Here is a 12,707-nt window from a genome sequence, read left to right as displayed (position 1 = left end):
CAGCCCCTGCTGTAGCCTGGGCGGGCGAGTCGCGGGGGCCATCCCAGCTGCAGCAGTGCTTGGGGACCATGTGGCGCAGACCCCTGTGCTGCCTCTCTGCCCCCATGTTCTTGGTTCTTTAAAAGAAGCGTGTGGGAGCCAGAGACACTACAGTAGACAGGGCACTTGCTTGGCGTGCAGAAGACGCGGGCTCAAATCCCGGCACCCCATAAGGTCCCCCTGGGTCTGCCAGGAGTGGCCCCTGAGCATCGCCAGGTGTAGCCCCAACGGTCCCCGTCACTGACACTGTTCATCGATTTGCTCGAGCGGGCCCAGTAACGTATCCACTGTGACAATTGTTACTGTGTTTGGTATATTGAATAGGATACATCACGGGTAGCTAGCCAGGCTTTGCTGTGCGGGCGAGATACTCTCGGTAGCTTGCCGGGCTCTCAAGAGAACTCGGGTCGCCATGTTGGCCGCTTGCAAGGCAAACACCCTTTTTTTGGACCACACCCGGCAGTGCTCAGGGCTTACTCCTGGCTCTGCACTCAGGAATTACTCTTGGTGGAGCTCAGGGACCCTATGGGAAGCCGAGGATTGAACTCAGGTTGGGTCATGTGCCAGGCAAACGCACCTGGGCATTTGGGCCTCTCCCTCTGCCCCCACCCCCAGGAAAAACTTAAAAAAAATAAACTGATTGTGCAGAAGCCTTCCCGGCACTCGGGGGCAGGGACTGGCAGCATTGGGCTGGCAGCCTGCAGGCATTAGGGCCTGGGCCCTCGAGGTGACACAGCACCTGCCCAGTGCTGGGCCACACCCTGCAGTCCTTGGGGCTATACCCAGCAGTGCTCAGGGCTACTCCCAGCAGTACTGGTGGACTTACTCAGAAGTACTGGGGCTTTAATCCAGTAGCACTGGAGATATTCCTAGGAATACTGGAACTCTTCCCAGCAGCGCTTGGAGCTTTAGCAGTTCTGGGCAGTTCCAAGAAGTCCCTGGGACCTAGGGCTCAGACCGGCAGGCTCCAGGGCGGGGGTGCCCGCAGCATGGGTCCTTTTCTGCCTTTCAGCACACGGGGTGTAAGCTCTAACCTTGATCTCCTTGCCCTGATTCTTTTTTGCCCTACTTTTGGTTTTGTTTTGGGCCACACCCTGTGGTGCTCGTCCAGTCCTGGCTCACTGCAGGGCGAGGATATATTGGCTGCTCCTGGGGGTACTTGAGGGACGCAGTACTTGGGTGCAAGTCCTTCCATCTCCCCAGCCCTGATTTTTAGTTCTTTTTTCCTGGGGAGGCGGGGGTCACACCCACCAACTGACCCCTTGGCGCCGTATAATCCCATCAATGGCCAAGACTCAGAGACTATAAAAACCAGCTCCAGGAATCGCGCGGCCGCATTTGCGGCCGTGCGACATCTTATTATAACATCTTATTATCTCATTCCTACTTTGGACAAACTGGCAGGCTACCAAATGTAACCTGCCCACACGGCAGAGTCTGGCAAACTCCCCGTGGCGTACCCAATATACCAAATTCCAGTAACAGTGATGGGTCTCATTCTATTAAAGAGCCTTGAAATAGCACTTTCTTAAAAATCTCAGGGCTAGGATGAAGGAGACATTACTGGGGCCTGCTCGAGGCAATCCACGAATAACAGGATGGTCATGATTCGTGAACTCTTTTGTCTTTTAGAGAATCCGAGTTCATAAGAGACTCCGATGAAGAGAAAGCTTCCCTGCAGAAATCCATCAGTATTACCAGTAACATGCTCACGGAGAAGGACACAGAGCTGGAGAAGCTGAGGAATGAGGTTGAGTCCCGGCCCCGCCCACTTGGACCCGAGCCAAGCCCATCTCCGCCAGGGCCACGCCTACATGACCGAGCCACGCTCATCTCACTCTGAACCACGCCCAAATTGGCCTGAGCCATGCCCACTCCGGCTTGAGCCACTCCCATGTCGGCCCAGGCCACACCCACATGGGGGTCACAGCCATGTGGGCCTAAGCCACACCCCTGTGTTGCAGGTCTCCCTGTTCAGGGCAGAAAATGCCTCTGCCAAGTCCTTGCTTTCAGTTGTTCAGTCCCTGGAATCTGACAAGGTGAAACTGGAGCTCAAGGTCAAAAACTTGGAGCTTCAACTCAAAGAGAACAGAAGGCAACTCCAGATTTCTGCAGGTAAAATGCTACCGCTGAGGGTTGCCTGCTCTCTGCCCTCCCCCAAACCTCCGGGGGCCCCAGCCCCCCCTGCCCTGCCCCCCTCCCCCCAGCTGGCTGCACAGGAGGGTGAACTTGGGCACCTGCCCGGAGCATGGGCTCACGGTAGCATCCCTGGGTCCACAAGCACTGGCGCCAAAATAAGAGCCCGAAACAAGGCGAAAAGGCACTTTGGGGATGGGGGTCAGTTTGGTTTTGGGGTCACACCTTGCGGTGCTCAGAATTTACTGCTGGCTCTGCTCAGGGATCACCCTGCTCAGGGGACCATTCAGGGGACCAGAGATCTAACCCCCTACCTGCTGAAATGTTGCTGCCCCCAAAAGGCACATTTTCAAAGACCTACACTCACTCTTTGTTTTTTAACTAAAAGGTAATTCTGATTCTCGAGCAGATGAGGACGAAAGGGCCCAGGAGAATCAGGTAATATTTCTTTGCTGTGTTGCTTCCTTGTTATGTTTTATTTTGCCTGTTAGTTTGGGGACCAAACCCCGTGGTGCTCAGGGCTTACCCCTGGCTCTACACTCAGGAATCGCTCCTGGTAAGGCTTGGGGAACCATGTCGGGTGCCGGGGATCAACCCAGGTCAGTGGGGTACAAAGCAGATACCTAAGCTATTGCTCTGGCCCTTGTTGGGTTCTGTTGTTGCTGTTTTTGTTGTTTCATAAGGTTGTTCACATTATTTGATTACATTCAATATTTCAACACCAATTTATTTGATTACATTCAATATTTCAACTCCCGTTGTTCATCGACTTGCTTGAGCGGGTCCAGTAACAACTCCATCGTGAGACTTGTTGTTACTGTGTCTGGCATATTGAATACGTCACGGGTAGCTTGCCAGGCTTTGCCATCCGGGCAAGATACTCTCAGTAGCTTGCCGGGCTCTCCGAGAGGGGCGGAGGAATTGAACTTGGGTCGGCCATGTTGGCTGCGTGCAAGGCAAACGCCCTACCGCGGTGCTATGGCTCCAGCCCATAATATATATATATGTATATATATTCACATATATATATGAGATTGATATCCAAGGCTAGGAAAATGGGTCCAGGAGGACTGGTCAATGGTTGGAAGCTACCACAAGCATCGGGGACAGAGGATAGTTATGATAGAGTAGGGACCAGTCTGGCAATAATGCTTGGAAATGGTTGGAAATCACTTTGGACGGAACTGGGTGTTGAAAGTAGGTAAAGAGATATACATAATAATCTTTCAATATCTGTATTCTAAACCAAAAGGCGTGTGTCAGAGACAGGGGGAGAGAGAAAAGAGGGAGAGAGGGAGTGGAGAGAGAGCACTGCAGAAAGGAGGAGGGAGAGAGAGGTGCCTTCCCTGCCTGGGGGCGTAGGGAGACTGGGAACATTGGTGGTGAGCAATGTACACTGGCGAAGGGACAGGTGTTGGAACATGATATGACTGAAATCCAATCATGATCAACTCTGTATTTCATTAGGATTTAAAAAATTCAAAAGAAAATAACATTTTTAAAAAGAAAAAACAAATTTAAGTCAATCTTGAAATTTTGAGCGAGCAGCAGTGCAGTGGGCTGGTGAGTGATGCTAGCAAAGCCTCACCGGGCAGCTGTGGTGGGAGTCAGTTCCCACGCTCCAGAAGCTTCCGAAGCTTGGCGCCTCTCCCTGGTCCAAACGGAGCCTTAATCATCAGCGTTCTTTGGGGGGCTGCAGGGGCTGAAGCATATGAAGCATATCCCGCCTGCAGGCAAATGCCTTAATCCCTGTACTATCTCCAGCCCCCGAAGGTGAGACTTTTAAGCAGGACGAAGACCAATTTTATCTTTAGTCATTTCGTTTCTTTTATTTATTTATTTTGCTTTTTGGGTCACATCGAGAAATGCTCAGGGCTTACTCCTGGCTCTGCACTCAGGAATTAAGCCTGGTGTTGCTTGGGGGACCCTATGGCATGCTGGGGATCAAACCCGGGTGGGCCGTGTGCAAGGCAAACGTCCTAACCGCTGTGCGGTCGCTCTGGTCCCTTCTCTTTATTTTATTTCAACCAAAGAAACAAAACCAATGTTCTGCGCCCCACCGGCGGTGTGCAGGGGCTGCACGGGCAGGGGTTGCCCCGACATCTTAGCACCAGCGCTGCTGTCTCTGACACCAGTTCTCGGCTCCCGGGGGCTCGCGGGCCGCGGCGGGGACCTTGCGGGAGCCTTGGTCCCAGGGTGGGATGGTCCCGGGCAGGGTGGAACCAAGAGGTGGAGGGCAAGACCAGAAAGAGGCCCGGGGACTCCAGTGGCTTCTAGCTTCAGAAGGCGGTGTGATGTCACTCTTTTCACGTGACCGCGGCGTCACGTGGGGGCGGGGCTGGACGGTGCCAAGGCCAAGCACCTGTCCTTAGAGCAGGTGACCTGAACTTGCTGTGCAAGTTCCTGGACAAGTGCGGGGGCAGCAAGCTGAGGGCCCGGGTGGGCAGCGGCCTCTGGGGCCGGGGGCACCCACAGTGCCAGATGCCCAGAGAGAGGGGGCGTTGCGCTCCCCGCCCCTGCGGCTCGGCTCTGGGAAGGAAAACGGTGCCGACTCGAGTCGCTCTCCACAGGAAGAGCGCAACAACACGTCCAGGCACTCCCCGCTGTCCCCGTGTGCGGGGTGTCACGGCATGCTACCCTGGGAACCACTTTTCCAGATGCCTGTTCCTCCACAGTTTCCTTGGCAGTTCACCCATGGGGTTCATGACCCCAGTCTGACCCCAGGACACTGCATACACACTCTTTGTGGATGACAGTGAATGTGCTTCCGTGGCCAATAGCACCCCTTGCCCTGATGCTGTTTTTCTTCAGGCCACGGAATATGAGTGTGGCTCATATGCAGCTATTGCTAAATGCAAATTTTGTTTGTCCAGAGTTTGCAAATGACTGTTGTTTGCTGTTGGCCATTACTGAAATTGCTTTTACTAAAAGAATGGGATGCTTCTTCCTCCCGCAGGCAATAGTTTGGGATGAGTATCTCACAGGACCGTTTGGGTTGATTGCACAGTACTCACTTCTAAAGGTAAAAAGGTTTTGGTTATTATTACTTTTTTTGAAACTGTCATTCTGGACTCTAGCAAGAGTAATATGATGTTCCACTTCTGGAGTAAGTGGTGTGCAGAGCTGTCTGGTTTTTAGAATCACTGATGCTGTTATGAGTGGTAAATGTTTTATCTTCTGTGGACCTTTTGTTTATTTATTTGAAGTAAAAAAAAAACATTTTATTTGGTGACCTTTAGGAAGAGGACGAGCGGAGAGAGAGTAACATTTCAGGAGAGACCGTGGGCTTCTCCAAAGACAGAGAGAGCCCCTACACACATCCCAACATTAGAAAGGAAAGCACAAAAGTCCCCATCTCAAGGAGAGCTGCAGGCACCACATTTGCTCGGCTACATGGGCACAAGCAGCTCAGGGGCTCGGGCAGCATAGGAGCCTTCAGTGGACCTTTCAAGGGTGGGTGTGCTCCCCCCTCTTCTCCTCGACGGAGCGGCATGTCTTCTGATTGTTACTTCATGTGGCTCCAAGTTTTTCAGACACAGGATTGGTTACTTCAGCCTGAATTTATACACCTGGCTTTGGGGAATCTAAATTTTTATCCTAAAGTGGTTTTGAATTTTATTTGGGGGCTCGTGCCAGGCAGTGCTCAGGACTTACTCCTGGCTTTGCACTCAGGATCACTCCTGGCAGTGCTCAGTGGATAGTATGGGGTGCTGGGGATAGAACCCCGGGTCAGCTGAATGCAAAGCAAGAACCTTAACCACTCTACTTTCTCCCTAGCCCCAGATCTCCTGAGCACTGCCCCAGGGCACCTCCTGGTGGTGATTCTTAGCACTTCGATGAGGCTTGGCGCTGTGGTGGCAGGGATATCCCAGGCCACTCCAGTGGCCTCTCTTGGGATGCACATGGCAATGCTTGAGACCCTTGTGGTGCCAGGGGGCGAAGTTGGCAGTCATGTGTCAGGCATGTACCATAACCCCTGCATTCTCTGACTCAACACTAAAGTCTACTGTGCTTTGGAGTGGGAGTGTTAGAACACCTGAGTTTTTGTTGTTGGTCTGTTTTGTTTGGGCCACCCCAGGCAGTGCTCAGACTTACCCCTAGCTCTGCACTCAGGAATGACTCTTGGTGGTGTTTGGGGACGGAGTGGGAGACCGGCAATCCAACCCGGGTTGGCTGCCTGCAGTGATGTCCAAGTTTGGGTCGGCTGCTAAGCTTTAGGGGTTCTGTTCACCATTTGTATGTGTGCTTTCCTAGGAACATGAGGTGGAGAAAATGTTCACACTCAAAGGAAGCTGGTGCAAGCAGCGGATGTCAAGAATATCATTTTTTTGTCAGACGCCCACTAGAACTGATGGATATAATTGCTGAAAATGTACTTAGGTATCTCAGAGCTGATGCTTGATCCATACGGAATCATTCCTCTGGTGGTTTTAGTGCTCATCAGGACACCTTTGCTTGCCAGCGCTTTAGGAAGTGGATCTTTGGACAGATGTGAGAGTGTGTCAGAGGAGAATGGGGGGTCAGGAGTAGGATACTCTGCAGTCAGCCAAGGATAGATCCTCGGAACCCAGTGTGGTCCCCAAGTCTTCCGGGAGTGACTTCTGTGTGCATAGCCAGGAGTTATCCCTGAGCACCTGCAGGTGTGGCCCAAAAACTATAAATAGAGAATGGGAAACTTTGTAGATTTGGGCTTGGGGAGGCAGGGCAAACCACAGAAACCCACTCTCTCAGGACAGTAGAAAGCTCCAGCCTGTCGCAGTAGAAGGACCCAAATTTCTTTATAAAAAGAAAAGCAGCTAATGGTTCTTCTTCAAGTACTGATACCATATGCCAAAATTTCATAAGCAAAGTCAGGAGAAGCTGATTAAAATTTAATGCTGCAACATCTATGGAGGAAGTGCACCAGCCCAGTCTGCATTACGTTTGATCGACATGGCCCCTAAGGACTTAAAAGCATGCGGGGTATTTGCACAAGATCGGGCACGGTGTGGAGCAACCTTTTATTTTCCTAGCGACACCGCTTGATTAAATAGAAACTTTTTTTTTTTCTGCAAGAAACAGATGTCCATTGCAATAACCCTGAGAGGTTTTTGGGTTTTTTTCCCTCTTTTTGGGTGACACCCAGCAATGCACAGGGATTACTCCTGGCTCTGTACTCAGGAATTACCCCCGGTGGTGCTCAGGGGACCATACAGGATGCTGGGAACTGGGAATCGAATCCGAGTCGGCCGCGTGCAAGGCAAACGCCCTACCCACTGCACTGTTGCTCCAGCCCCAACCCTGAGAGTTTTCATGTCCCATCAATGGCCCAAGAGAAAGCAGCACTTCTCTTTGGCAGAGCACAGGTCAGCGGTTTCCAGTAAAAGCATCACATCAAGAGAGCAGGAAAACTTGAAACTTGGGCCGAGTCAGTAGTGGGGGGTTAGCTGATAAGCGTCTCTTTAGAGCCCACTGTGTGTCAGGCACAGGTGGGGCCCTGGGGAGCAGTCCTCGCGTCGGGGCCTCGGGCCAAGGCACGGTCCTTCTCTTGCAGTGAAGACAGACGTGGCCCCACAAGAGATTTCCACATTTTGTTTGTGCCCCGGCGTAGCCTGCTGTGTGAGCAGCGGCTGAAGGACCTGGGCGTCCTGGGCTCCTTCATCCGTAGGGAGGAGTACAGCCTGGACCTCATTCCCTTCGACAGGGACCTTCTCTCCATGGAGTCGGAGGGCGCCTTCAGAGTAAGTTCAGTGTTTGCCCTTTGAACTTGACACTCGTTTCTGCCTCTTTTGTGATGGTGACACTCACGCTGGCATTTTAGTGATTCCTGGAAGCGTCCAGTTTCTTCCTTTTGGGGAGAGATGGGAGTTGGTCCACACCCAGCAGTGCTCAAGGTTTACTCCTGGTTCTGTGCTCAAGGATCACTCCTGCGCATGCTCGGGGACCATATGTGGTACTGGGGCTAAAACCCAGATTGGCTGCGTGCAAGACCAGCGCCTTCCCCTGTGCTGTCTCTCCGGCCGCTGCTCCTCTTGCTTATGGAGAACCTCCTGTTCCAACAAATTGGCTTAAAATTGTTGTTGCCCTTACTGAATTCTCAAAAATCAGTTGTCCTTAAATGTGTTGATTTCTGGTGTTTCTCTGCTGCTGTTCGATATTTGTCCTTGTGCCTGTCACACCCTGAATTCACTGTGGCTGTGGAGGAAGCTTTGAGAGTGGAAGGCAGGGCCGCTCCAGCCAGAAAGAGTCAAGTCTGTCACTGCGTTTTTCCAGTTAGCCCTTTGTGAGTGATTTTGTTTCCATGACTCGCCTTTCCCCTTGATTGAGTCTTCGCAGGATCTGAAGACTTTTATCTTACATTTTCATTTTCTAGAAATAAAATTGCTTACATTTTTCATTCAAACTCGAGGTTCTGCAGTGTGACCTCAGGGCTGGGTGCAGGGTGTGCGGGAAATTCTGTTTCTCCCACATGCCCGTCCCAGCCCGTTTCCTACTGGTTATTTTCAGCACATATTTATTTGTTTGCTTTGCTTTGGTTTTTGCTTGGGACCTCACCTGGTGATGCTCAGGGGTTACTCTTGGGGGTCCTCAGGGGTCCATATTTGACTCTTTGATGCCAGGGAAGCACCTTCCCACTATACTATCTATTTGGGCCCCCGGAGTTTTTCTTTTTTAAATATTGTCTTTTTCTGAAATCTGGATTTTTGTTTGCAAATATGATTTTATATGTTTTGTTTACTATCTTTATGACAGGGAGCACTTCTGAAAAATTTCTCTTTCAAAGTGTCAGCTTGGCTCTTAGGGGCACCTGGGCCAGAACTCTGGCTCTTTCTTCTGTGGGGTGAGGTTTCTCCATGCTTAGGCCCTTAATGGAATCTGTAAACCCTAAGCATTGATTTATGTGAGTTTTCAACCACATGTTTTTCCTATAGCATATTCTTCACTGGAAATAGGGAACATTGGGCATGGCTGGAGTTCTGGCAGGCCGAGTGGGACCCCTCTCCCCAAAGTGGTAAACACCACCTAGAGTGTGCGACCCTCAGCCTCAGCGAGAAAGGGAGGGAAAGGGAAAATAAATACCAGAATGAAGGGGAAGATGCAAGGGGGAAACACATCAGCTTGAAAATGTCTTCTAAAAATGGCGTACCAGGGCCAGAGAGATAGTAATGTTGGTAGGGCACTTGCCTTGTCCCTTGCAGACCCGGGTTCATTCCCTGGCACCCCATATGGTCCCCAAAGCCCCGCCAGGTATGACCCCCAGTGCCAAGCCAGGGAGTCAGCCTGAACCCATGCATTACCCCAACGCTCCCAGTGCCTGTCTACGCCCTCTGCGCCCTCTATCATTGAAAGCTTGTGCAGGTGTGTTTGAGATGCGACCGCATTTCCCTGCAATCCTTGGGCGTGTGAGTTAATTTGTGGTACTGCTGCTGCTGGTCTCAAGACACGACCTTTCTAGAATGCAGGTGCATCACCAGATTTCCGCGCACCATTTCCCCTCGGCATGTTGGTCTCAGCAGCACCTTAAGAGAAAGAACCTGGGGCTCGCTTGGGTTCTGGGCTGCTGTCATCCAGCTGCCTGTGGGTTTGCTCACGTCTCTGGGCTTAAGCCTGTGGAATCCAGAACTTTCCTGGGCTCCCCCGATGGTCTCTCCCAACCCCAGTCATGAAGCAGGGAGGGGCTTGCATGCCCTTGTTTGGTGACAGGACACAGGCCTGCATGCCTCTGTGTATTAATAGGATATGGGCCTGCCTGCCCCTGTGTGGTGACAGAACAGGGGCCTGCCCGGCCCTGTGTGGTGACAGGACTAGGGGTTCGCCTTCCATCCGAGCCATTGCAGGTCTGGGAGCGGCCTCTCTGCTCCCTTTCCCAGTCGGCAGTGCGAAAGCGTTGAGGAAGCGGCTTGGTCAGCCCAGCTGAGGATAGGAGCTGTCTCGGTCACACCCAGGGTTGGTCCTGGCCCTGCGTGGGCGGGGCAAGGCCATCCGAACAGACAGACCTGAGACAGGTCGGAGGCAAGGGCCCCACTCGCCCCCGTGGATGCTGCATTCACGCCTTCTCTCCCGCCCTGAGCCACTATGGCCCCCGAGCCCGCATCACCTGGGGAGCCCCGAGTTCAGGACAGGAGGGACCCACACACCACCAGTTATGACCCTAGGGGCTTTTAAAGAGGAATTGCAAGGGCTGGAGCTATATACATTCGGAGGGCATTTGCCTTGCACGCAGCTGACCCAGGTTCAATCCCCTGCATCCCATATGGTCCCCGAAGCACCACCAGAATAATTCCTGAGTGCAGAGCCAGGGGTATCCCCTGAGCCTCACTGGGTGGGAGTTGTTAGAGGTGTCTCTGTAGTAATACGCTGTTTTTCAAAATGAATGTTTTGTTTGGGTGCTCGGGGCTGGGCAGGGCCGGGCAGGAGCCGGCTTAGCTGTCCGCAAGCAGACACAGTTCCCGCTCTGAACAGTCACCTGGGCCCCTGAGCAATTTGAAAGAGTCCCCCTAATGCTTTCCTTCCACTGAATCTTCCTCTCTGCTCTGCTCCAATGCGGAGTTTCTGGTCCATTTCTGAGGACTCTTTGGACATCCCGACCAGGATGTTTTGGACTGAAGTGTGAGGCTGCACCCCAGACTTGGCAGAGACATCCTACGGGATCTTTGGAGATGTTATGCTCACTCTGGGCCAGGCTCTCTGGGAGGTCTCCCTCTGCAGCCCGCCCTCAGTCTGCACCCCTCGTCCTCACGCCTTTGGGGTGCACGCCTGTTGGCCGCTGCCTTACAGAGGTTCAAAGATTCCACGATGAGGGGCTGGAGCAATAGCACAGCAGGTAGGGCATTTGCTTTGCATGCGGCCGAAGCGGGTTTGATTGCCAGCATCCCATATGGTCCCCCGAGCACCACTAGGAGTAGTTCCTGAGTGCATGAGCCAGGAGTAACCCCAGTGCATTGCCGGGTGTGACCCAAAAAGAAAAAAATCAAAAAGAGAGTCCTGCGATGGGCACCAGCAGTGCCGCCCCATCAGGTGGAGTGCAGGTGAAGCGCGTTGTGTGATTTCCCTCCTCTGCTCTCTGCACTTGCTGGATGAAGGGATTCAGGCACAGGAGAGATCTTGAGGCCCCGCTGGGGACCGTGTGTGCTCCGTCAGCCCTGCTGAACCGCCCAGCTGTGGGGCGTGTGTGTGCTCTTTGCTCTTTCTGGGCCAAAGATGTTTCTTTTTGTCTGTGTGTTAAATGGACCTTGTGGCCCTTGTCCGAGACCGTGGCTGCCCTCCTGCTGTCCCCTGTGACACTCGCTGCTGTATGTGGGAGAGGCTGCCTGCCCTTCCACAAGCCCAGAGTGTTCTGCTGTGTGGTCACGCGGGCATGCGGAGGCCAGCCTTTCCTCGCCCGCCCACCAATGCTTGCCCCCAGTCGAGGTGCTGCCTTGGGGCCTCGGCGCTGACTCACAGAGCCTGTGCCCGCCTGGCCCTCTACCACAGGAGTGCTACCTGGACAGCGACCAGAGGAGCCTGTACCACGCGGCCAAGGGCCTGATGACGCTGCAGGGCTGTGCGGGACCATCCCCTAGATCTTCTGCAAGGGTGAGTGCGCCAGGGTGAGACGGGGCGGGGAGGGAGGCCTCTCTCCTGCGGGTGGGGTTTGGGGCTCCACCTCGCAGTGCTCTTGGCTCTGTGCTGGGGCCACCAAACTGAGGCTGTCTGCGTGCAAGGCGTGACCCCTGGCCTCTCTGCTGTCTCCCAGCCCTCTTTCCTTTTCTCTTTTCTGTTCTTTATCTTTTCTTTTCCATCCCTACTCTCCCTCCCTCTCTCGTCCTCTCCCTCCTCCCACCCTCTCTGTACCCAGCAGTGCTCGGGGCTCACTCCTGGCAGGGTTTGAGGGATCGTATGTGGTGCCAGGAATTGAACCTGTGTCAGTCACCTGCAAGGCAAGCATCCTACCCACCATACTGTCTCGGGCCTGTCTTGTTTAATTTTATTGTTCCATTTCTTTCTGTCTTATTTTTAAATTTTGAATTGCCGGGCTCCTTTTAGCTTCATTTTAAAATCCGCCCATTGCTAAAAAGGCTCTGCCTGATTCTGTACTTTGTTCCCAGCAAGTGGCCAATATGATGATCAGGATGAAGGGAGAGTTTACTGAAAGTCAGAATTCAATATTTCCTGTTTTTGATAACCTCTTGTTGCTTGATTGAAATGTGGATTTATTAACACCCCTTGCGACTCAGCTGACATATGAAGGACTCATCGATGAAATTTATGACATCCAGAACAGTAAGTGAAGTGACATCATTACTAATAGGTTAGCTGAGTAAAATCAATCTCAAAAGTGTCTGTTTTTAAAGGTGTGGCCTTTGTGTGTAAGTCAGAATACTTGAAAATGTCAGGCACTGACTTTCAGCCCAAGGTTAAAGCGAGCTCGAGCCAGGACACCATCGGGGAAACTGAGGCGAAGGCCTTGTGCAGAGGGCCATGCGGTGTGCAGCCCCGCTGCTTGGGCCGCCCAGGGAGGCGTGAGGAATAGAGCGTTTCTGAGGGGTGCCTGTGTCCGAGGTCAGGGGGCT

At 52.7% G+C, this 12,707-nt stretch overlaps 1 pseudogene; it reads left to right on the top strand.

Annotated features, from left to right (window-relative positions):
• The window catches only part of LOC130038921 (CAP-Gly domain-containing linker protein 1-like), a 67,449-nt pseudogene extending 55,111 nt beyond the window's left edge, over window positions 1-12,338 (top strand).
• Window positions 12,339-12,707: the final 369 nt, after the last annotated feature.

This window comes from Sorex fumeus, unplaced genomic scaffold, assembly GCF_029834395.1.
Source record: "Sorex fumeus unplaced genomic scaffold, SorFum_2.1 ptg000081l, whole genome shotgun sequence".
NCBI lineage: Eukaryota > Metazoa > Chordata > Mammalia > Eulipotyphla > Soricidae > Sorex > Sorex fumeus.
This window is presented reverse-complemented; position numbering and strand designations above follow the sequence as displayed.